The sequence below is a fragment of the Calypte anna genome, chromosome 23 (assembly GCF_003957555.1).
Source record: "Calypte anna isolate BGI_N300 chromosome 23, bCalAnn1_v1.p, whole genome shotgun sequence".
Classification (NCBI taxonomy): Eukaryota; Metazoa; Chordata; class Aves; order Apodiformes; family Trochilidae; genus Calypte; species Calypte anna.
Window position 1 is genome coordinate 117,212 of NC_044268.1, and position 23,829 is coordinate 141,040.

Here is a 23,829-nt window from a genome sequence, read left to right on the forward strand (position 1 = left end):
TGGTGCTGAGCTACTTGGAGTTTAACCAGAGGTGACCCTGCTCACTACACCTCTCCCCGAAGCTGACTGAGGTTCCCAGCACATCATTCCCTCCTCAGCAGAACTCTCACTGTGCTCTCTGCTGGAGCTGGAGGAAAATCCAGGCCATGCACCCTGGGAGGATTTCATCCCTGGGTTCCACTGGGACAGAAAATCCCACCCTGGCTGGATACCTTCCCTGGGTATGGAGCTCCAAGGAGGCTCAAATGCCTTCCCAGCATTTCTCCTATAAATGTCCCATCCCATATCCTCTCTCCTACAACCATTTTCCACTCTATAAATAGGACACAAGTCAAGAAGCTGCTTCTCAAAGAAGTCACATCTCAAGGAGCAGCTGTTGTGCAGCACAGCTGGGGTCATCCTGAGGTTCTCTGCTTTCTCTCCTCCACCAAGGGGCTGTGAGACATGTCTGGTACAGCCAAAGAAGCCAGACAGGCTGAAACTTTGGTACCTTCCTTCAGAAATTATCCCAAAAGTAGGAGAGGAAGGGAGACTCTGCACTGACTTCACCTTTGCTCTGAGACATGCAAGAAAAGAGGATTTGCCTCTCTCCTGCAAGCAGCTTTGGTGAAAAGGGGTGAAATCCTCTTCTGTGGGAGGAAGGAAATTTCTTCCTCCCTCCCCCATCATGGCAGGGAAAAGGGCAAAGCACAAAGGTTCTCTCCTTAACCCTACACAGCCACAGACAGACACAAAAAATGATGCTGCAGCTCTCCTTATCCCATCCCCTCTCCTGTAACCTCCTCCTTCTGCCTCCTCAGCTCCCTGCACTCAGATTGCTGGCTCAGATTTCACTGTCTGAAAAAAGGAACATTGCTTCCCCCTCCCACCTGAAGAAAATCCTTGAGGGCTGGAGGGCAGTGGCACGGGGGGCAGATGGGTGCTTCCCAATCAGACACCCACAGACTCTCCATGGGGATCCCTCTGACCACGTCCCATCCATCCTGGTTATGGGAAGTATTTGCCTCATTTTTTTAAGAGGCCCAGAAGGCACCAGCACTAATGGAAAAACCAAGCAAGGAGGAAGGCAGGGAGGGGCAGGCAGATGGTCATCTCCCCAGCAGTGAGCCCTTTATTTGTCAAACTGCTATGAGATCATTCTAGAAAAAATAATATCAACAAAACAGGGAACAACCTCATTTCTTCACTGCTTCTGAACTTGTTTCCCGTGGACTGCTCTCTCTTTTTTTTTTTCTTTTTTTTTTTTTCAGATACTTTACACACCACAAATTCACTTGACCTCCAGGTCTTTGGAGTCTCTTTCATACAGGACCATTCCTCTGCATTGTGATTCTGCTGCCCCTGTGGCCCCTGAGCTCTGGTAGGGATGGCATCTGCCAAGGGTGGACAGGATTTGCTTCTTGTGCCAAGGTACTCACACGGGAGCATATGCTGATTTTTGTCAGATTATGCTGAATCAGTTGCCCAACAATCCTGGAGAGATCCCAAGGCTGCTCAGGTCTCGTGACACAAGTCTTTAAAACAGCAACCAAGATCAGTTGTTTCAAATCAACACTTCTGGGACAGCTTTTCAAAAGATTTTCTAGAGATTTATTTTTAAGTAACCATGAGGTGCTACCTGCCAGCAAACCCCAGAACTTGGTCTTTTTAAGATGTTGATTGGTGAGGGTGGTGACACATCAGAGCAGATAGATGACTGGGCAGCTCCAAGTTCCAGTGACTGGAAGCAAAAAATCAAATCTAGAAAACATTGGAAATGAGTGAACAGTAAGGCTGATCAATCATTGCCAGAAATCCCTATCTTTTACACCAAAAAAATGGCTGCCCATCCAATACAAAGGCCTGCAGCCTGTCACAGGGGATCCCAGCTCTTCCGCAGGAGTATTTTGTATGAAAACCTCCTCATCTTGGTTTGAAGTGTAGTAATAGGTTCCCAGCACATTACCCACAAGCTCCTCTGCCGTTACTCATAACCACAGGATTAGGAACACACCAAAATTTGCACCACTGAAAACCCAGATTGGCAGCAAAAAGCAAAGCTGGGGCCACAGCGTGGTGCTTGCTCATTCCTGTAACCCAGGGGCTGGAGAAGACCCCGGTCTCTTGCATTAGAGGCCAGCAGCTGGGCACATCACCATAACCCCCAAAATTGGGGCAGCACAGCAGCCTCAGGCATCTTATGAGCTCTTCAGGACTTGGGGGAAGGAGCTGGGAGCTCTAAGCCACCGTGAGCCCCCTTGGCCAGCTACGGAAGGACCACAAAACTTTTTTGTGTTTTTCCGCAGTTGCTGAAGGAGAGAGCCTGGAGCTGAAGTGAACATCATTGCTGAGCTCAGCTGTTGTTTTAAAGCTGTGGATCTCTTGTCATTCTGCTTTCTCATGGGGTCTAAGCTTCAGTTCACCTTTCTCTCCAGTGACAATGCTCCCCAGAGGCACTGCAGAGGCAGGGACTGGATGGCTCTCACCCCGCTCAGGTGCATTTCATGCCCCGCTCCTGAGGGCTCTGTGCCATCATCCCTCATGAAGCTGGGTGACTTCATCATACCTTCTCCCTGAACTAATGCTACTGCACCCTCCCTCCTGGCTACCCAGGCAGCATACCTGGGGAACAGAGCTGCTGCCAGCAGCCTCCCGGGCACAATTATCGACTGCGGGAGATGCGGATCGGGGCCACTCGGTGCTGCTGGGGGAACACGTGTGCTCCTCATGCCACTGCTTGTCCCTCTCTAACTGATGGGCAGCAGGCCTGGAGATCCCAACCCTGCTCCCTAAGGAGTTATTCTTGCTGGAAAGGCTCTCTCCAGGACTCAGATCTTGAGCAGCTCAACAAAAGGTGTCTCAAGAAGCAGATCTGCTCTGAGGGGAACCCATCCTGCCCTGGGGGCAGCAGCCCCCAAGTGTCTCCTCACCTGGTAGGAAGTGCCAAAGTTCCTGAGGCATCTCGTATGAACATCAGAAGGGTTGAACCAAATGATCCTTGAGATCCCTTCCGACCTGACATTCTAGGATTCTGGGATTCTCTCTCCTTCCTGGCTGCAGCAGGAGAGGGGGATCTGTGTCTCTGGAGAGTGGGATCTCCAAATGGGATCAGGAAAGCTGGGCTGGAAGGTCTGGAGCTCTTAACAACTGAAAAAAAACTTTCAGAAAAATAAGAATGAGAAGGGACAGTTGTTCACTGAGTGTGGGAGCCTCCTCTGGATGCCCTGGGATGCTTTAGGGGGAGGCAGGCACCCTGCCATGCCTGCAGAGTTAGGTGCCTGCTTCTGACAGTACCAGAGGTAGAAAACAGAGTAATTCTTGTTTATTTTTTTTTCAGATTACTACAGAGTGACGATGTGCAAAAGGTTTAAATGCCACCTCTCTTACAAACTTTCCTTATAAAAATATTCATGTAACTCCAAAGAGAAACACAATTCTGCATGGAAAAGAAATCTATCATTGAAAAGAAATCAATTTTCAGACTGGCAAATTTTCCTCCCTGTTCCACTCCCACACAAGCTCTCACACCCACACCCACACCCCTGCCTCATAGTACTCAGCTGTCCAAAGGTATTTAAACACTACAGTAATTAGATAAAGAGAAGAACTGCCCCAAATTTGTCAATAAATGGGAAATTAAATGGGAAGCAATTAAAGGAAATGAAATAAAATGAAATAAAAGTGACTCAGACCTGCCCCGTGCCCTGCCCTGAGAAGGGGGGGTTGGGGGTCCCTGATTTCCCTGCACCTCCAGCTGTGATGCTGCTGTGCATGCTCACCCAACACATCCTCCTGAGGGGGCTCCAATACTGACACTGCCCATTTCCCCTAAAGAATTTCCTTTTCTCAGGCCTCTGCCCCTCAGCCCCCACACATTCCTTCCTCTCTGGGGGTTGGGCCTTTGGAGCTGCATCCCATTTATTTGTCCTTCCTGTGGCATGACGTTCCCTTCACTGGAATTGCCTCTTACTGGAATCATCTAAACCACATCCATGCAACAATTCATTAAAATTTCTGCTGCCTTCTCATTTGAATTTCTCTTCTTTCAACTTTCAGGCATGATTCCTTTCTTGGAAAGTGATTTCCCCACAGTCTCTCTTGCTAGTGAGGGGATCCATCCTTTGTGAGCACATCAATCTTCATCTAGGAGAAGCTGAATAAATGAGCCTCTCCCTAGAAGAAACACATTTGATGCTAAAGTCTTTTTTCCTAGCTCTCATCTCCATGCAGTCCCTCTCCCAGCATCCTTTGGACCCATGGACACCAGCCCAGCAGAAAATAACCCTATCCCAAAATTTTCTTGTCCATTTCCCCAGTGTGTGGAGTCAAGGCAGAACAACACTGAGAGCTCTGCAATGTCAATGCACAGAGGATGGTACAATAGCAGCTTTTGCTCTAAATCTGGGATAATAAACAGGTAGGCACATGACTAGTGCCAAGAGATCTAATTAAAGCCATTCCTCCCACTCTGAGGGGAACAGGGACTGACCTGGAGGGCTTGTCTTTAAAGGCACCCCTCAAAGATTTATTTCAAACACTGTTCCTTGGAACTCTGCCCCTTCACTGGGGTTTGGGAGCCCTGCTGGTGCCTCTCTGAAGCTCTGGAGGCACTGGGGGGGCTTTGCTGCCAGGTCAGTTTGTTCATCCCCTGTGCAGGGCTGATTTATCCTGAATGGGAATCATAGAATCATAGAACTGGCTGGGTTGGAAGGGACCTCAGAGATCATCAAGTCCAACCCTTGATCCACTCCTGCTGCAGTTCCCAGCCCATGGCACTCAGTGCCACATCCAGGCTCTTTGGAAAGATCTCCAGACACGGAGAATCCACTACTTCCCTGGGCAGCCCATTCCAATGCCTGATCACCCTCTCCAGAAAGAAATTCTTTCTCATCTCCAACCTAAATGATGCATTTGGAAATGGAAAAACTCCAGAAAGAGCTAAGTTACCCTTTAGGCTCCACGAAGTCTCTCTCTGGCTCCATAGGGACACAGAGCCTTCCTTTGCAGATTCCTCTCCTAACAAGAGGGAATTCCATCCCATTTGTCCATTCTGCTCCCACCTGTACACGGATGATGTTCATGGAGTTGACATCTCCCCACTGCACTCCTCTGCTCCATCACTGCAGGAACAACCTCTGTGGTCCCAATATCAGCTCCTTCCTCCTGCAGCACCCCTGACCCCAGGGGCTGGATGTGTTCCTGCAGTGCAGTGAGAAGAATGGAAGAGTTTTGGCATTTTCCTCATAAAACACAAAGGGATGGTCCAACCATCAAGGGGGTCAGGAGTTCCTTGGCTTTTTCTGGAACTTTCTCTTGGGTTTATGTGTTCTAGGTCAACATCTGTCCCTGAGCACCTCTTGGCTTATTAGATCAAAAGTTGCATCTGAAAAATTTGACCTATTTTCTCCAGGGAAAAAACCAAAAAAAACCCCAAACAGCCCCCCCACAAACAAACAACAAACACCATAAAAAACCCCCCACAAACAATTCATGGAGGAAATTCTCTGTCTTGGCTCCCCCATGTGCATGTTGGCAGTCAGTATTCCCAGAATCCTGTTGTAAGTGCCTCTTGATGCAAACCATAAAAGCCCCACACTGATAAAGTAATTCAGGCCCATTTCCTTTTAGCACAGATACCTTTCTTGATATTAAAAAAAAAAAAAAAAAAAAGAAAAAAGAAAAAAGAAAAGAAAAAAAGATCCTGACTTACAAGCTTCTAAGTGTATAAAGATAAAATGAAATTCCTCCACAGAGAGGAGAAAATCACTCTCAAAATGGAACCTTTTTTCCTTCTTTTTTTTTTTCTCTGCACTTATTACTCAATGCCAAAAAGCTCTCTTTGAATTGTCCAATGTGTTTCAAGGAGTTCTTCTCACTCCCATCCTGGGAAATGACTTATTCATCATGTTGGGCCTCAGAATAAATTGGATTCTTCCTTCCAGTTAACTGACTAGATTGACACAATGTGCAGAGCTATTCCAGCCTTGTGAGCATTTTCAGCAGCAGTGCCTCAGCCTCTTATTTCCTCCAATTTCTAATCTGTCAGTTTATTAACATCAGTCAAGTGATTTCTTTTACAGTCCCAGAGAATCTTGTTCTTACTAAAGAAACTGCCCTGTGAGTGAATACCAAGTGTGTCTGCTGTGCTGGATTTGTCAGGAGTTAAAGGGCATGTGGGGGATTTACATTCTGGACAATGCTGGAAGGCATTTTGTCTTGGAAAAACGTTGTCTCAAAGGAATTTGCACAAAACTTCCTCTATGATATCAGCTGAGCTTTTTTGGTGTAGCAGGAGGAGCCTTTCTTGCTCCTGAGGCTCAACAAGCTGCTGGTCTCTCCATTGCCTCACACAAGAGTGAACTCCCTCCTTGTGGGTGTGTGTCCCACCTTTATTGGCCCCCTGGTAATAGGGGGCCTGCCCTAACCAGGCACAGGTGGACTCACACCCACTCTTTGGCAACTCGAGGCACCTGGTTCATCTTGTTTCTCTACATTTTGGAGGCCCTGCTGATGCAGCACCCCATCAGCTGATAACATCCTGACAAATCCTGGCTAGCAACACCCAGGCTTCAGCTATGATTTACATGCATGACCAGAAGGTCCATTTTTGGTTGCCTAACCTGAGATTTTTTTCAGAGAAAAGAAGTTTCCCCTGGGCAGATGAGGTTCCCTTCCCAGGGGAAGGCATCGGGGTCACCTCCTGTCTGAAGAACTCTTGCTGGTGTCTCTTAGGAGTCTCAGGTGGTCCAACTTCCCTTGGAAATGTTCAGACCTTGGGCTCTTTACCCAGCTGGGACCCTTCCAACACGAGCAGTGTTTGGTTGGCTGCAGTCACCCAGCTCACACCTTGGAATTTTGATCCTGGGCAGGCAGTGGTGGATTTGTTGAAGCCTCTGGGCTGCCACTGCTCCCCTCCATCCTCCTGGGGTTCCTGCTACAGGATCAACATCTCAGCTGCCCAAGAGCCTGAGGAACAACTTCTAGCCTGGATGTTGGTGAATCTCAGAGACAGGAACCAGGCCATTTTCATTGGCAAAGAATGGGGTGTAATTATGGCAGAAAGTGCTGTCAAGAATGGGATAGAGAGTGCAAGGGGACCTGAAAACCTCTTGAATGTTCTCCATATGAGTCATGTTTTGCATGGGGAGATGGAAATTTGGTCCATAAAGATCTGAATATCAGCATCAATTCCACTTTCCAGGAAGAGCAATTTCCTGCCAGGTCAGCTCCTGCTCTCTGTCACTGTCAGAAGAATTGGAGAGGTCTTTGGTGCTTAAGCCAGAGAGCATCCAGGCCAGACCTGCAGCTGGAGGGAGCATCTCATCTGCCTGCACATCACACGCCTGGTTTATCTCTGGCACTGGGACATTACTCAGCTGAAGGGTCAGCAGTGTCCCTGGAGCATCCATACCATGCAGAGCAAGAGTGTTATTTAGGGAAGAGAAGCCCTGTGACAGCTGAGGGTTGGGTTTTGATGAGTATTTAGGATAACTGACATCTCTGGAAATGTTTTCTGGACAAATAGAAGTCCTTTAGTAATGTGGTCAGGATGCTCATCAGCCATGTGGGAGATCAAATTCCAGTTCCTGCTTTAAATGAAGCTCAGCTGTGACTTGAACCTGACCTCTGGGTTATTTTGGGGTGACTAATACCCTTCACATCCTACCAGAGATGTAGTCTTGGGTCTAAACAACCCAAAGTGTTTTTTGACAAACACTTTTCAGTTGCAAGTTTCTCCTCCAAAGAATCCCATTTGCTTCCAGTCCACACTTGAATGCCAGAGAGAAAGGAAATGGCATTTCATTGGGCAGAGAGGACAGAAAAATGGGGACAGAATGGATGGAGGTGGAAGTCCAGATGCTAAATCAGTTGCTCAACCACAGGGCAAACATCCATGGAGAATACAGACAGGCTTCAACTGCTGATGCTGAGCATTCATGAAATGCTTAAATACCTTCCTGTCTGATGATGTACAATGAGTGCTTTGGCTTTGGAAGAATCCTTGGATTTTTCTGCCCTTGTTGACTCCATAACACACAGAACACCATTGTCCTTAACCCAGCCAGGCTGTTGGTGTGGTTCCCTGTGACCTCCAGGGCTGATAACTGTAATAAAAAGATGCTTGTTGGGATCATGGAGTGCTCTGGCCTGCTCCTTTCTTGCTCTAAAGATGCTTTTCTTGCTGTGCTGCTATGCAGGGAGGTGAGGTGGAAGGGCAGTGTGTTTCCTGCCCCCTGGCACATGGCTGAGAGGGACAGACAGGATGGGTCACTGACACCAATGGTCCTCAGCTGGGACTCCACGTGTCTCCTCTTCTCCCTGGGCAGCAGCTCCCCGGAGATTTCTCTGCCCTCAGCAGCCCACCAGACACTGCCAGAAAACACCTTCCCCGTGGCTGCCCACCAGTTCTGCCAGACATTTATCTGATCCTGAGAGACAGATCAGGAACATTTGGCATCAACAAATGACCCCAACACTGTCCTCATTGTCTGCAGTCCCCGTGGTGCTGGCAGGGTGCAGGGAGGTGACTCTTCCCAGGCAGCTGCCAAGTGACTCTGATTAATTCTTTTGGGCAGGTGCCACAGGCAAGTGAGAGCTTTGTCACTGTGCCACCCTGCAGGCACTGAGGAGCCAGGGATCTCCAGCTGCTGATCAGCTGCTGCTGGCTCATGGGCTGCTCCTCCCAGGAGTTTGTGCTGCTGGTTGAAGTTGCTGCAAGGATAAAAAAACAAACAAAAACCAAACAAAAAAACAACCCCCAAACCTCTGTCATTTCAACACTCCAGGCCTGGAAGCACATTGGTTTAAAACAGAAGTGAGAAAGCCCACGGAGATGGGAAGTGCAGAGGTTGGGGCACTGCAGTGGCTTCTGACACCTTCACAGAATCACAGAATTGTCATAGAATCATAGGATGGGTTGGGTTGGAAAGGATCTCAAAGAACATCTAGATCCAACCCTCCTGAATGCTTATATATATTTTATCTATAGATATAAATATCAGCATGCCCACTAGGGCATGTCCTGAGTGCCACATCTACACAGCTTTGAACATCCCTAGGGATGGTGACTCCACCACCACCACCTCCCTCCCTACAATCTCCCTTCAGGTAGCTGTAGAGAGACCTTCCAGCCTGTAACAGGGACAGCAGCCCCAGGCACAGCTGAAGATAAATAAAGTCTTCTCTGCTTCTTGCTTTTTATTCACCTGATCTCTTGTGCACTGAGCAGCTCCTCACACCCCCCAGGCTGGGGTCTGGGACATGATCTCCACACAGACTTAGGAAAAAAATGGCAAAAGTTCAAAGTAGTGGAGAATCAGGCAATGTCAGTCCTTTCCTGTCAGAAAACAATTGCTTCTTCATTCATTAAACCAACAAGTCCCAAACTGCAGCCTCCACTCCCCACCTCCTTGCAGGAGATGATTGTTCTGCTCATCTCCAGACCCTGCCAGGACAATGGTTCCTGCTGCTAAGCTGGGATTCCATAGAATCATAGAACTGGCTGGGTTGGAAGGGACCTCAGAGATCATCAAGTCCAACCCTTGATCCACTCCTGCTGCAGTTCCCAGCCCATGGCACTCAGTGCCACATCCAGGCTCTTTGGAAAGATCTCCAGACACGGAGAATCCACTACTTCCCTGGGCAGCCCATTCCAATGCCTGATCACCCTCTCCAGAAAGAAATTCTTTCTCATCTCCAACCTAAACCTCCCCTGGCACAACTTGAGACCCTGCCCTCTTGTCTTGCTGAGAGTTGCCTGGGAAAAGAGCCCAACCCCCCCCCTGGCTCCAACCTCCTTTCAGGGAGTTGCAGAGAGTGATGAGGTCTCCCCTGAGCCTCCTCTTCTCCAGCCTCAACACCCCCAGCTCCCTCAGCCCTTCCTTACAGGACTTGTGCTGGATCCCTTCACAGCCTCCTTGCTCTTCTCTGGACCTGCTCCAGCACCTCAATCTCCTTCCTGAGCTGAGGGGCCCAGAACTGGACACAGGACTCAAGCTGTGGCCTCACCAGGGCTGAGCACAGGGGCACCATGGGGTGCTCTGTTGTATCCCACACTTGCTTTTCATCCCCGAGGAGCTCAGGACTCACCTGAGCAGCAGTAAAGGGGCCAAACCCCCTCTGCACTGGTAGGGCCTCAGCTGTGCGCAGTTTTGGGCACTGCAGTACAGAAAAGACATCAAAATATTGGAGAGCCAACCAACTCCCCTTCCAGCTGAAGTGTTTGCATGTAGCAGCTCACCCAGATGGACCCTGGCTCTCCAGGTCACAGCAAGGACCTGGCCCCAGTGACAGGAGGATGTCAAATCCTGGTTTTTCTCTTATGGTTAAAGCCTAAAGAATTCATGCCCAGAAGTTTCATCATTGACAAAGTGAGATTTATAGATCAGGAAGTCTCAGCCTCACCACAGGAATGACCCTGAGCACATTTTGTGCCACAAACCCTCCCAGATTATCACCAGAAGGAACAAACAACAGCAACCATTGAACAAACTTTACAAACATCCACTAATCCCTTCTAGAGAGTTATGGAGAACCAAGTGGGTGCCAAATATTATCAGGGGCTGCATGAACTTCAGCTCCAGCACACCAGACCAGGTCACTGTGGACTCCCACATCTCCAGCCTTCCAAAAAACAGGAAATAAAACATGCCATGAAAAATGAGGAGACTCCCAGGGGGTGTGGGGCAGAAGAAGAGAAGGAACAAACAGCACATCACCACCAGCTTGAGATCCAGCCTGCTGAAATAAATGAGTCAGGCCACGTTACAGATGCAGGCAAGGAGTCCCCGAGCCCCAAGGGCATTGCTGGTGTCCTGCCATCACAAGAAGCCCATGAGCTTACTTCAATTTTTCCTTCAAAACACAGTTTAATTGAAAAATCTTTCAGTTAGAGAAAAAAAGTTGATTGTAAAATGCCAGGTTTGACTCTCTTACCTCAATATGGAAAGTTTAATAAAGTGGTGTGGGTTTTTCCCCCCAAATATATATTGTTTTATTAAAAAAATACCAATTATTGGATAATTTTGTTAACAGATTCTTTTTAACTAATTAACTTTAAAAAAAAAACCAAACTTTTTAAAGATTTTTTAAACTAAAATCTTCAGAAGCCAAATTTCTTTTCAGATTCCATTTTCAATTATCCATAAAGGATGAAATAACAAAAATTCCCCCCAAGTATTTCTCACCATGCAGCTAAAGTGAGTTGCTGCACTGGAAGTCATGTAGCCAAGGAACACCCATCTGTGGCCCAGAGCTTAAAGACCAAAGTGCACACCAAAAGGAGCAGAAAAGAACAAAATCTGTACCATAAAAGATTACAGATGCTAAATGACATTCAGAGGATGAAACTCTGGTTCCCATGAGAAGGATAAGAAACCGATGTGGGATGGAGAAAGGACCATCCAGACATCCTCCTGGCATGAGATCTCCCTCTCCTGGGAGCAGGGATGATCTGTGGTTTCTCTGGGTTTCATTCATTTTTCTGTCTGTGTGAGAAATCATCAACTGTTTCCTTCAGACCCAGAAGAATCCCAGGGCCTGACCTTGGAGCAGGGACAGGGAGCTGGAGTTCTCCATCTCACCTCCATCCCTCCAGAGGCAAAGGCAGCACTTCCCAGGGCAGCTTCCCTGGGGGAAGGCTGCATCCACGTGGGACTGTGACAAGTGTGACCATGGCACCTTATTTACCCCTATGCAAACTCCCCCAGTATCAGGCAGACCATTTAAAACCTGGGTTACATTTAACAATAAAGAGATTGGATTTGACTTTGCTACTGGGCTGCTGCCTCCCAGCCCAGCAGTGGTGCTGGGGAACCTGTCTGACCCTCTCAACCTCTTCATTGCCATTTTCTGTTTTATGGACAGAGGTACATGACACAACTATACCTGTGCTGTGATGGCAGCCTCAGGCATAAACTCCCCAAGTGTTCAGAGCCCCTATAAATTGCCTGGCTGTAGGTAATGACTGTGACCTTTACACTCCCAGCCTTAGAGCAGGGCAGGTTCCATGTAAATTAAATGTATAGGGCAGATGCTCATAAATGTACAAGTGTTATATCTGCCAAGGGTGTAGGCTGCAGCTTGACTTAAATTAGCCCAAGTAACATGAACAGGAAACAGAATAGCAGCAAAACTGTCAGGGGTGTCAGAAGAGAAAAATAAGTTAGGACTTTCTGAAAGTGCAGACAGCAAATTAACTCCAACTGCAGAGAGCAAATGAAGAGGATCTGCTTGTCTCGTGTGAGAGCTTCCCAGCAGTGATGTGACAAGGAGAGAGGAGCTGCTCCCTGTGACAGAGCTCCTCCTGCCCTTAACCACATCTCTGTCTGCTCCCAATCCTCATTAAAAACGGTGCTGCCACACGGGTGAGGTTCAGCCTGGGGATGCCCAAGCTCTCCTTGGTGAGAGCAGTAATAGAGCTTCTGAGCCTTTCTAAACTGAGATTTTATATCTCCTAAGTGATACGATTTGCATGGATTTATTATCTATTCCACAGCCTTTCTTGTTCACTTCTGGTTCTACATAACCAGGATTTTGTCACAAATGTTCAGTGTTACTTGGAACATCTTGCTCCAAGTCATGTCAAGAATATAGCCAACGAGGCAGGGGATAATTGTATGGGGCAAATTAATCTAAGTTTTTCCTGGTATGGTACCTGGGGCACTGTATGACCCTGAGGTCCCGGGCAAAATTACTTTTGTGAGTGCATAATGCAAAATGACCCCGTGGTCAGTGTAGAGTTTGGGCTCCTGAAGCTGACCCATGAAAGGCAGCACTTGTGTTTCAGGCTCCCAGCAGCCTCAGGGTTTTGGGGACCCTCACCCAAGGTGTGATCCTGGCTCCCTGCCAGGCCATTCCCAGGGACTGAGCTGCTCTGCAGCCTTCCCCTCACTAAGTGTTTGCAAGCTAAGGGCTGGAGATCCTGGGCTCAAACCAGCAGAAGCAATTTCTATTCCTACATGCTGAGGAGCAAACCCTTTGGTGTAGAGACACAGAGCTGCTTTCCCCATACCTGGAGATGGAAGAAGATGGGACATCTCCAAAAAAGTAGCAGCCATATCTTGGCTGCTGAGCTCCATGAAGTGGTGATCACTCAGCTGGCAGCCTCCAGAAGAAACTTTCTGAACTCACATCTGAAGTTCCTCCTGCAGCTGTGGGTCTCCACCTGCACCCAGTCCAGATCTGATGGTAAAAATCACACACTCAGCAGGAGCTGCCATCTCCAGCACTGCCAAGGACACTCCTGTGGGGACACGGTGGAAATTTCAGTGATTGGAAGAGTGCTCCCCAGGGACTGGGAATGCCACCACCCTCCTCCAGTCACCACAAAATCCAGCTTCAGCAGAAATCCTAAATGGACCATTTTCTGTCCAGATGCAGCAACGCTTTGACTCTTCCACATCCATCTCCCTCCAGGACCCCTTTGTTACTTTCCCCAGCCTGGGTTCACAATACAAACCACTTTTCATTCCTTCTCCTTCCTTGTGGAGCTGGGGTTGAAGTGATTGATCTGTGGCTAATGCTGGGGCCCAGACAGCCCCAGCAGGCAGGCAGCATCTGCACGGCATGAAGAGAGGGATTTGCTGGTGCCTGGGGACTGCACAAGTGTCAGCAAGTCAGGGGGCTCAGCACCATTCAGGGTGTGCACTGAGCTGTGAAAAGTGCTCGTGTCTGCTCTGAGCCTCCAGCAAATCAGAGGCAATGTGACTGAGCTTAACCCACCATGGAAGAAGGAGCCTTCCTGGCAGACAGCTGCTCTCATCCTCTGGAATGCTGTAATATGTCCAGGGGCTGGAATGTGGTTCTTGGGAGTCCTGGGTTCCTAAGGATTGATGTCACTCCTGAAGGTGAAGCTTTGGTATGTAGGTACCTGGGAGGAAGTTAATTTTAACCTCAAGAGTCATCAGAAAATGTGCAAAGTTGGGAAGGATTAGAGTGAGCTTGCAGCCTTGGTATGAAGGGGAGGTAGGGCTTGGTTCCCTCCTCTGGGTCAGCTGAAGCCATCAACCAAAGCTTCAAACCATGTGTGCCCACCCTAAGGGATGGTTTGGTACCTTTGGTGGTCTCTCTAGTTTGCCTACGTGGTGGTTGAAGAGGATCAATGGTTGTGGTGGCTCCCAGTAGGTAGAGGCAAAAGAAAATCTCCAGGATATAATGTCCTTGCAGGGAAGCAGCTTCCAGAGAAAGCTCCTGGACTGTGAGGAGCTGCAGACATCCAGGCAGAGCTAAAATAGAGCAGAAGTTTGACCCCATTTCAGAGAAACAGTGAGTTTCTGATAAGAGCAAATAATGTAACTGGCAAGAAAACAACAGTTATTGAAAAAAAAATCAGCTTATGGAGAGTGGGTGTAATGGAGCTGAATGACTTCGAGTCTTCTCAAGAGCTACGGAGAAGCTGTAGCTGTAACAGAAATAGGGGTTAATTTAACAATTTGACAGAAGCATCCAATGAATGCAAAAGAAGGAATCTGTAGCTGCCTTTGCAGCATGCAATTGTGTCCCCCAAGGGTAGGAGATATAATCAGCTCCATCAGATTGTCCTCTGCTGGGGGATGTTCTTGTCAGGAACCTCTGCTCTGCATTCCTCTGTGCATCAGGAGGCAGTGAAATGAGACCTGAGTGATCTTCTCAGGGATGGCTGGGATGAGTAACCTCCATCATCTGGGTGTTTCCCAGTGGAAAGGTAGAATGACACCATGGAGACTTGAGAATAAGTGTGCTACAGCATGAGAGTTTGGTTATGGCTCAAGTCCCATCCTGTCATTGGAGAAATAGGAGCACTGAGGGCACGGCAGCTCCTGCAGCACCTGAAAGAGGTCAGGTGGATGAAGGCTTGGCAGAGCCAAGGTCTGCTCTGAGCAGGCACAGAGAGGGGCAGTGAGAGTCTGCTGCAGATGCTGTGGGTTTCTAAAGTCAAGGGAGCCAAGTTCCAGCTTTACAGAGCTCCTCCTCCATGCAGGTTAGTCCTGAGCCACTGGTTAGGAGCAAAAGGGTACATCCATCTCTGGCTGGCATGGAAGAAATGGGTCTTTGCTAAAGATCTTTCTGTTCCCTGCACCACATCTTTAAGATCTGCCCCTGAAATGTCAGAGTGCTGCCCCACTGTCCCTGTCCCAGGGCTATTCCTACTCCCACTGCAGCATCATGCATTAATCCTGATGCTGGGAGACTCTACCAAAGGTAGGTTCAGGAAGTTTAGCTCCAAATGCTAAAAAAATCATTCCCAGCACCTGCCCTGCAAGCTGCCCTCCTTGAGCAGAGGGAGGGTGGGGAATGGGAAGTTCAGCTGATGGAGCAGGGAGAGGCAGCAGGCTTGTCAGAGCTGTCTATATTTAGGTCCCCACAGGCTGGAACAGGAAAGCAGGAGGTCTCCTTCTTCTTCTTCTCCCCTTCCACGTCAGTTTGCCTGGCAGCAGTGTTGATCAAGCCTGACCTCATTTTATAGCTCCATTTAAACTTCTCCTGCCTCGTGAGCTGACAGAGCATCCTCACCAGGTCCCTCAGATGGGTTTCTAGCATCTGCTCATTAAAGCACTGCCTGTGTGTGTGAGTCTCAGAGGCAAGCTGCTGTTTTCCTTCAGATTGCTTCTTTGAGCTGAAGATTACTCATTAGTCTGTCTGCTCCAGCCCCTTTTTCTGGCACAGACCAAGGCCACAGCCTGGTGCCACAGCCTTAAGGGGCAGTGGTTGGTGACGCCGTGGAAAGGGACCTTTTTGAACTAATCCTGCACTGAGGAATGGAAGGTGACATTCCCTCAGGCAGTTGCCTTCACCATTATCCCAGTTCTTCCATCTGCAGATATTTCACAGGCTGCAGCTCTGCAGTTGTCCAGCCCTTTGAAATGGGCCATGGGCAGTGATTCAGTGAACTGCTGCTGAAGGCATTGATCTCACACTGCATGGGACCAGATATTCTCTCTCCCAGCTGCTGCTCTCTAATTTGTCATCTCTCTCTACCCCTCTCACATCCATCCCCCCCCACCTCCTCCTGCTGCTGGGCTCCTTTCACTCAGTATCTGGCAGAAGTCCCACTGTTCCTCCTCACTCTCACCTCTGAGATCTCTCCATGCAGCTTTGCATCAATCCATCTCCAATGCAACAGAAGCTTGACAGAATTAAAATACACATTTTTCTCACCACACTTCATAACAAAGCTTTATTTTCATTTCCCTGGTTGGGAGCTGAGGGGGAACCCAATATCTCCTTTCCCACCCCCCTGGATGTTCCAGACATTGCCTCCAGCAATGCTTCCCTTACCCTACACACAGCCTCTTTACCCTCTTGTGTTCACTGAACTCAAGTCCTAGACTGACCCTCCAATTCTCCCACTCTTAAGAGGCAACTGTTGATTATAATTACTTTCCAGAACACAGGCAGAACTGAGTCCTGCATCTGCCAAGGGCACCCTAATTAAGCTGTTTTTCTATCGAGTGCAGCTCACTCCCCTTTGGCACACCACACATGATTATAGTTAATTTGCTCCTTTTCCAAACTGCCATGAGAAATAGAGCTTCCAGTAAAAAAGAAAAGAAAAAAAAAAGAAAATGAAAAAAAAAAAGAAAAAGAAAAAAGAAAAAGAAGAAAAAAAAAAAAGAAGAGGGCCCAGCCTCTACTCCTAGTACCATGAACAAGACAAATGATGAACAGGGGGGAGAGATCTCACCAGAGACATCCTTAGGTCTGCTGCAGTATGGGATCTCCTCTGCAGTATCTCTGTCCATGTCTTTAGCACACTTAGAGTCCTTGATGGTCCCAGATACGACCTGAACTCCCTCCTGAGACTGAGCCCTCTGAGTGGTACCTGGTGGCACCCTGGCAGCAGAAGGATTAACCATGGCTGTGGATTATCCAGGATGCAGAAAGCCAGAGCAGGAGCAGCCTGGGCTGCAAGCCCTGCCCAAGCTACAGAGGTCTCTCAGCCAGCTCAGGAGATGCAGTTTCAACCTTGTTGTCAGGACATTTCCCTGAAAAATCACAACAAGCCAACACAGCACCATGATGAGGAGCAGAGATGATGAGGAAGCCCAAAACATTCCAGTGATGACAGTAAAATGTTTCTAGGGTAATTTTTAAGGTTTTGGTGCATAAGGCATTGCTTTACCTCATTTTGGCTTGAGATGGCCAATGTGGTGGAGAACAGCCACAGGAGCTGGGCTCCAGTCCTCTGAGGAGCAACAGGTTGGGGCCAAACAAGAGCCCTGAAAGGATGCTCAGGTAAAATAACCAAAGCCATATTCTGCAGGGCTGGGGGCTCAGGCTTCAAATGGTGATGGTTTCCCTGCACTGTACTGAGCCTGTGTCACAGGGTGGTACCAGAAGTACCCAGCACTATGGTAAAAAGAAATGGACAGCCAGGTCCTCCTGATGCTTCCCAGTTCTGTTGACAGCAGTTATCATAGAATCATAGAACTGGCTGGGTTGGAAGGGACCTCAGAGATCATCAAGTCCAACCCTTGATCCACTCCTGCTGCAGTTCCCAGCCCATGGCACTCAGTGCCACATCCAGGCTCTTTGGAAAGATCTCCAGACACGGAGAATCCACTACTTCCCTGGGCAGCCCATTCCAATGCCTGATCACCCTCTCCAGAAAGAAATTCTTTCTCATCTCCAACCTAAACCTCCCCTGGCACAACTTGAGACCCTGCCCTCTTGTCTTGCTGAGAGTTGCCTGGGAAAAGAGCCCAACCCCCCCCTGGCTCCAACCTCCTTTCAGGGAGTTGCAGAGAGTGATGAGGTCTCCCCTGAGCCTCCTCTTCTCCAGCCTCAACACCCCCAGCTCCCTCAGCCCTTCCTCACAGGATCTGTGCTGGATCCCTTCACCAGCCCAGTTGCCTCCTTTGGACCTGCTCCAGCACCTCAATCTCCTTCCTAAACTGAGGGGAGGATATCGAGAGAAGCCTGGAGAAATCAAACTGCAGATTTCTTCCCTGAACACTCCAGCTTATGCCAAGGGCTCAGCAACCTCTGTCCTCCTGTCATAAGCCCTTGCTAGATGTGCTCCATTTTCTGTGATGTGTAAAAAGAGTCCTCAATCTGCAAAAGCTGATAAAACCAATTAGACATGCAGGTCTCACTGGGTTGGTTGGAGCTACCATCTCAATACCCTCAGCAGTTCTACTGATTTCAGCCCAGACAACCAAGAGCTTTGATGTACAAGTTTCATGGAAACAGCAGGGAGGTAGAATGGCTACAACATGTTCCTGCATGGCCTCAGGACTGCTCAGCAGGTCACACAGACTAATGAGCAGCATCCTGGGCTGAAGGAATGGTGCAGTGAAGCTGCTCCCAAATCACAATCCAGCATGATTTTAGTAAGATCCTTTTTCTTGCAACTCAACCCCTTTCTAGTTCATGAATGAAAACATGACCTACTGTGAGACCAAGTCAAAAGGCACTTAGACATCTGATTCCTACTCCTCAGTTCACAGATTGCACTGAGTTGGGGTTTTAATGGTAACTTGGACACACAAATCCACTCAGACCCTGGTGCTTTGGCCAGGTCAAGCTCTCTCCACTGAAAGAAACATTCCTTCAGTTTCCACTGCTTCCAGGCTGAACTATTTTTGTTCTGTATCTCCATCTTCTTTGGTCTTCATTTCTTGGCATCCCTGAGGTAACAGACAAGGCTGATTGACCCTGAAGTCAAACCCTGTGCTGCCTCAGACCAAGGAAACTTCTGGGGCCTCTGAGCCATGGCTGCATCTTTGCTGCAGACACTGAGCTGTCAGCATCATCAGAGCCAGTGGATGAGGGGTTTTTCCAGGAGACACATTACAGAGCTGCTTTTCTCCAGATCAGCTGTGAAACCAACAAACCACCGTGATTCACATATGTTCACTAAAGATGTTGCATTTCCCAACAGCAGAGGCAGAAGACTCTCTTCCAGACAGTTGATTTCCCAGCTAAAAGCATTATCCCATTCCCATAACACTGAGATTTCCTTTTCCTAACCTGTTTCACATTCTACCTGCATGCTGCTACCCATCTGTTGTCCTCTCTCAAGAGAACTTGCTTTTTGGGATTCAAAAAATGATTTCTGTGCTTTCTTTAAGATTGTTTTGATGTTCACATTTCAAGATATGAAATGATTGGGTACAGGGATTGCCTGTAAAGAACCCCAAGATGTCTTGGCCATAGGAAGACCATACAAACAATGGTGACTTAGGAATTTGAGTCCAATTACAAAAGTCACCCAGGTGCTAAGCCAAGGTCCTGTTATCCTTCAGAAGACAGACAGAGCTCCTTGGTGTAGGTTCTTCAAAACAGCTCAGCCCTTAAACCCAGAGGAGCTGGGCACCTTTGTTCTTCTGAGAATCTGGTCCATAGAGCCTGAATCGTTGTAGAAAATGAGATTTTGGTGCCTTTATCACTCTTTCCCCTTTGAAAACACTCCTTATCCATTTCCAAGATTCCATGAAGGATTCTGCCTTACTAGGAACAGCATTGGCTCACATGTTCTCTGCTTTTCTCCTGCACTTAATGCTGAGCAGATCCATGGCAAACCCTCGGCTTCAGCCCTAGTACTTTCAGGTTTGCATTGAAGTGAGACTTTTTGTAATGGATCACTTAGAAGCTTTCTTGTATAAGCAGATCATTCTTTAAGGAAACCTTTTCTGGTTTCAAAAATAAATCCAGAGTAGAAGAGTGAAAAAAACACAATTTTTTCTTTGAGGTTCCACCTGAATCTTCACACTGTCCTTTTCAGTTTCCAGAGAGCAGGAATGCCCATGCAACACCACAGCTGCCTGCAAGGAGCCCTCAAGCACCCGAGCTCTGCCTTAGGAGCTGATGCCTTGTCCATCAACTCTGGGCTCCTCATGGTTAGATGGACAGAGAAGGGGTAACTGGATTTCAGGCTTTACATGGAACAGAAGTATGGAGATTTAGCTATGGCATAAAATATTTCTAGTCATCATGCTGTCAGTCAGCTTTTATTCTTCATTTGAGGGGAAATGAGAACAATGCAAAGGGCACTGGTGTGCTCCCAGTAAGGGCAGAGCTCCTGGCCTCAGAGCTCTGAGGATGCTCAGGCTGCCTCTACTCCCAACATGGAAAAGCAGCTAATGAAGCAGCAAGGGGTTCAAGGCAGCACACGGTGCCCTGGTGCTGAATCAAAACCCTCCTGCTCATTTCCCTTTCCCCTCTTCACAGGAGGAATTCGGAACTGGTGGTGATTAACCCCGAGCTAAGCCAAAAACAGGAGCGAGCAAAACAAGGGCAGCCCAGGAGAGGAGGTGGCCTTCATCCCCCCGTGCTTTCTGGTGCTGGTGGTGGTGGCAGATTTCCTGCTCTCTCTGAAATGCATCAGGATCTGAAATGTACATCAGGATGCTGGGGGAGCAGGGGGAAGAGGAGTTTGCTGCAGGACAGACCAGGTGCCTGCAATGAACCCCCAGCAAACAGAGTGGGAGCTGCTCTGGCTGAGCTGGGTTTGACCACAGCCAAGGTGTGCTTAGGCTTAGGAATTCCTGATTTTTCCTGAAATACAAAGGGGTTCATTCCTCATCCAAAGGCACAGAGGAAGAGGAGGTGCTCACACATGGGCTACACAGAGTTAGAGCATTAGTCCAAAGCCAGCTGGGGAGTGGGTGCTGAGGGACTTCCAGGCAGGACATGGACAGTGGGACACTGCAAAATGGTTTTGGTGATGCTTGGCTCTGAGAGGGGGAATTCCCTCATGGAACCAGCAGTCAAGGAGAGGAGGGGCAGAAGGCTCCAGGTCTCCAGCATCCCAGGAGCACCCTCTGTCTGGAATGGGCTGGAAAGGAGTGGGGAGCAGAGGGAGCAGAGTGTGGGGTCATGGAGATCCATGCAGAAAGAGCTGGAGCTCAGCAGGGAGAGCAGATGGCAGCAGTGCAGAACGAGGTGTGCCTGGTCTGTGGGACCAGGAGAAGTGAGGAGCTGACCTCTGCTATGGGATAACAAGGGGCTATCCCTGCCCACTGCCTGCTGGTACCAAAGCACTCTACTTGGAAAAACCAAGAGGTCAGCACCCACCCTCAAGTACCCAGCTGAGAGGGCACCCAGAGAGGCAGTGGGCAGCAACTTAATTCCCCATCACTGATGGGTAAGAAGCCCTGTGGGTTCAGAAGGCAGTATTGCAGAGAACAAGATGTTTGTTTATACACAGGTGGAGAAGCTGAGGCACAGAAAACCCAGCAGCATCTCTCAGCAGTGCAGGGGAACAAACCACAGGACAGATCCTCTCTGCCACTCCTAAGATTTCTTCTTGCTGGTGTGGCTGGGGAGGAGGAAGGTTGAGCCCTTCCTGTAGCCTGAGCTCTTTGCACCATCTCCCCAAATGGCAGAGAGAGAGCAGAGCTTGCAGCCCTCATCCAAAGTGCTGGGCTGAGGAGATGGGAGAGGTTGTGATTGCTATCTGGGCAGGCTTGTTGGGAGAAGGCATCTTGAGACAGGTACCACAGGAGACTTCCTGGGAAATTGCAGCATCGCAGAGGAGTCTGCAGCTACTTGTACCCACCCATCATCAGAGCAAAGAACTCTCTGATTCCTGGCTGGTACCTGAGCTGATAATTGCTCAGAAAAATTAAGGGTTGGGTAATTCCTGCTGAAATTAATTACCTTGCTGAGCTGCCGCGGGGCAGCTGCACCAAGAAGGTTCGAAGCAGATGATATAACCATTTCCCTCTTCAGGATTAAAACCTGGAAACAAGTCACCCAAGTCCAACTTTGTCACAAAGGGATTTTTGGATTTCTGGGTTTCTCTCCTCTGCAAAATTATTTGGCTTATATTTTTTGGCCCCTGAAACAGATCTGAGAGGCCTGAGGAGTGCAAGTGTTTCTGGACACTCCTCTTGCCTGCCTCATCTGACATGAACAAGTCAGTTCTCTTCAGCAGCTTGCTTTGCTCATTTTCACACTTTTTTTAAGCCACCACTGCTCCTTGCAACATGTTTATAAATAGAGGCAGTAAATTAGAAGAGGCTCAACATTCAGTGATCTTCAGCCTTCATTAAATTAAAGGCAATCCTTCACTCCCCCCCAGCATGGTCTGCTTGCAGCTACCTCCTCTCTCTCAGATTCTGCAGCTGACCTTGTGCAAAATCTTTTCTTGCCCCTGCATCTTCCATGCCTTTTATGAACATTTCTCATCCTTCCTTTTTTGTACCTTGGTTCCCCAGAGAAAGGTATTTCTGAGGCAGAAGATGGCTCTGCCTGTGCATGCAGGCTACTCCCTCACCCTCCTTTATATAGGGAATACACTTTTTTCCAGCAAAAGAAACTGTAAAACCATTGATTTGCAAAGGAATGGAGCTGGCACTCCCTGCCCAAGGGAGATCAATTATATTTGTGTCTCTGTGCTCTTAAACACCTGGAACACAGAAGTTCTCACCATCCTTCCAGGCACTTTTTCACCCGTGGAAGTTTTCTCTTAGTTTTTTCTTTACTACCTGCTCCAATTTATCATCTTCCCATGCAATTCATATCTTCCAGACATTTCCCAACTTCTGTTGCTCCATGAGGATGGTCTCCAACTAGTCCACAGCTCTCATGATCTCATGGGGCTCCCCTCTTGCCAGACAAGACATAAAATCTGATAACCACCCAAACTCTCGATCCCACCTCAAACTCTCCTGGCCACGTGTTGAATCTCTGCAAAGATCTGGTTCTGGTTTCTCCCCTGCTCAGTACTGAAGAAAACACATGAAAAAAAACCTTGTTTCTGTAAAGTTTCCCATCAGCTGTAACCTCCCCATGGGAACACCACAGGAGGAAGCAGCCTCCTCCCCCAGGCTGTCCCATAGGAAGCTCCCCATGGCATTGCCCATCCCTCCTTCTCCCTCTCCCTTTGCTCACATGGTGTGGAGGATGGATCCTGGCCTCCAAGAGGGAGCTGGCAGAGCCAGCAGAGGAGTGCACAAAGTTGGTTTGACTGCTGCTTGTGTGTTTCCTGGAGGGACTGGAACTGGGTTCAGCTTGGACCCCAGATGGACCTTTTTGGGGAATCTCCATCTTCAAAGGAGAGATGGAGAACACCAGAGGTTATGTCACGGACCAGATCCAAATCTGCCCAAACATAGAGGGTGGCTTCATCATACCTGCCTTGGTGATCCACTGAGTGGTTCTTTGAGCAGGTGGAGCAGGTCCTGAGGAGAGGGATGGGAATGCTCAGGAGGCTGGAAAACCTCTCCTAGGAAGCCAGGCTGAGGGAGCTGGGGGTGTTCAGTCTTTCTGTCTCTGCTTTTCCTCCATCAAATAAAAAAACTGCTTCCCTGCTAAACACCAGCAGCACAGAACAAATGTCCTGGTGTTTATGCAGTGCTGAATTATTACAATGATAGGAATGTGAAATTATTCTGGGCCAAGTCTTTGCCTAAAGGCAAAGTGGGGCCAAACAAACCCTAATACCAGTTTATGCCCCAATTTGGAAGCAATTCTTAAACACTAAAGCAAAATACTACTGAATGTTTAATGCAGGTTTTTTTTTTCTCTTTTAGAAAAATGAAAAAAGTTGCTTGAGGTATGACAGAGCTTTTGTAAAAGTTTTTTTCTCCCTTTTCCCAGGATACAGAGCTGTCTGGAAGCTTTTGAAAATTAAATTTGCAATCAAGGAAAACTGAAGCAGAGAGAACAGGGGAAGGAGGAGGGGGGTGGAGGAGGTGAAGATGATTATTTGCCCTATTTCTAGATCAGAGCTGCCAAATTCCTGGGGTGCTATGTAATGAGCCTGCTACCCGAGTGCTCTGATCATGACAGCACGTGCTCTCCTGCCAGACCTCAGGCAGTTCTGCAAGTTTTTATTCATTCGTAACATATTTAAAGTTTGTAACTTACAAGTTTTGTTGAGTAATGGGGGAGGGCAAAAGAAGAGAGAAAGTTTGGGTTTGG

At 48.3% G+C, this 23,829-nt stretch overlaps 1 long non-coding RNA gene across 1 annotated transcript; it reads right to left on the reverse strand.

The window, feature by feature from the left end:
* Positions 1-1,659: 1,659 nt before the first annotated feature.
* LOC115599589 lies at positions 1,660-3,782 on the reverse strand. Its single transcript, XR_003988516.1, has 3 exons — positions 3,759-3,782; positions 2,910-3,137; positions 1,660-1,740 (listed from the first exon to the last, which is right to left on the reverse strand). It is a non-coding gene; the product is annotated as an uncharacterized LOC115599589 (long non-coding RNA).
* Positions 3,783-23,829: the final 20,047 nt, after the last annotated feature.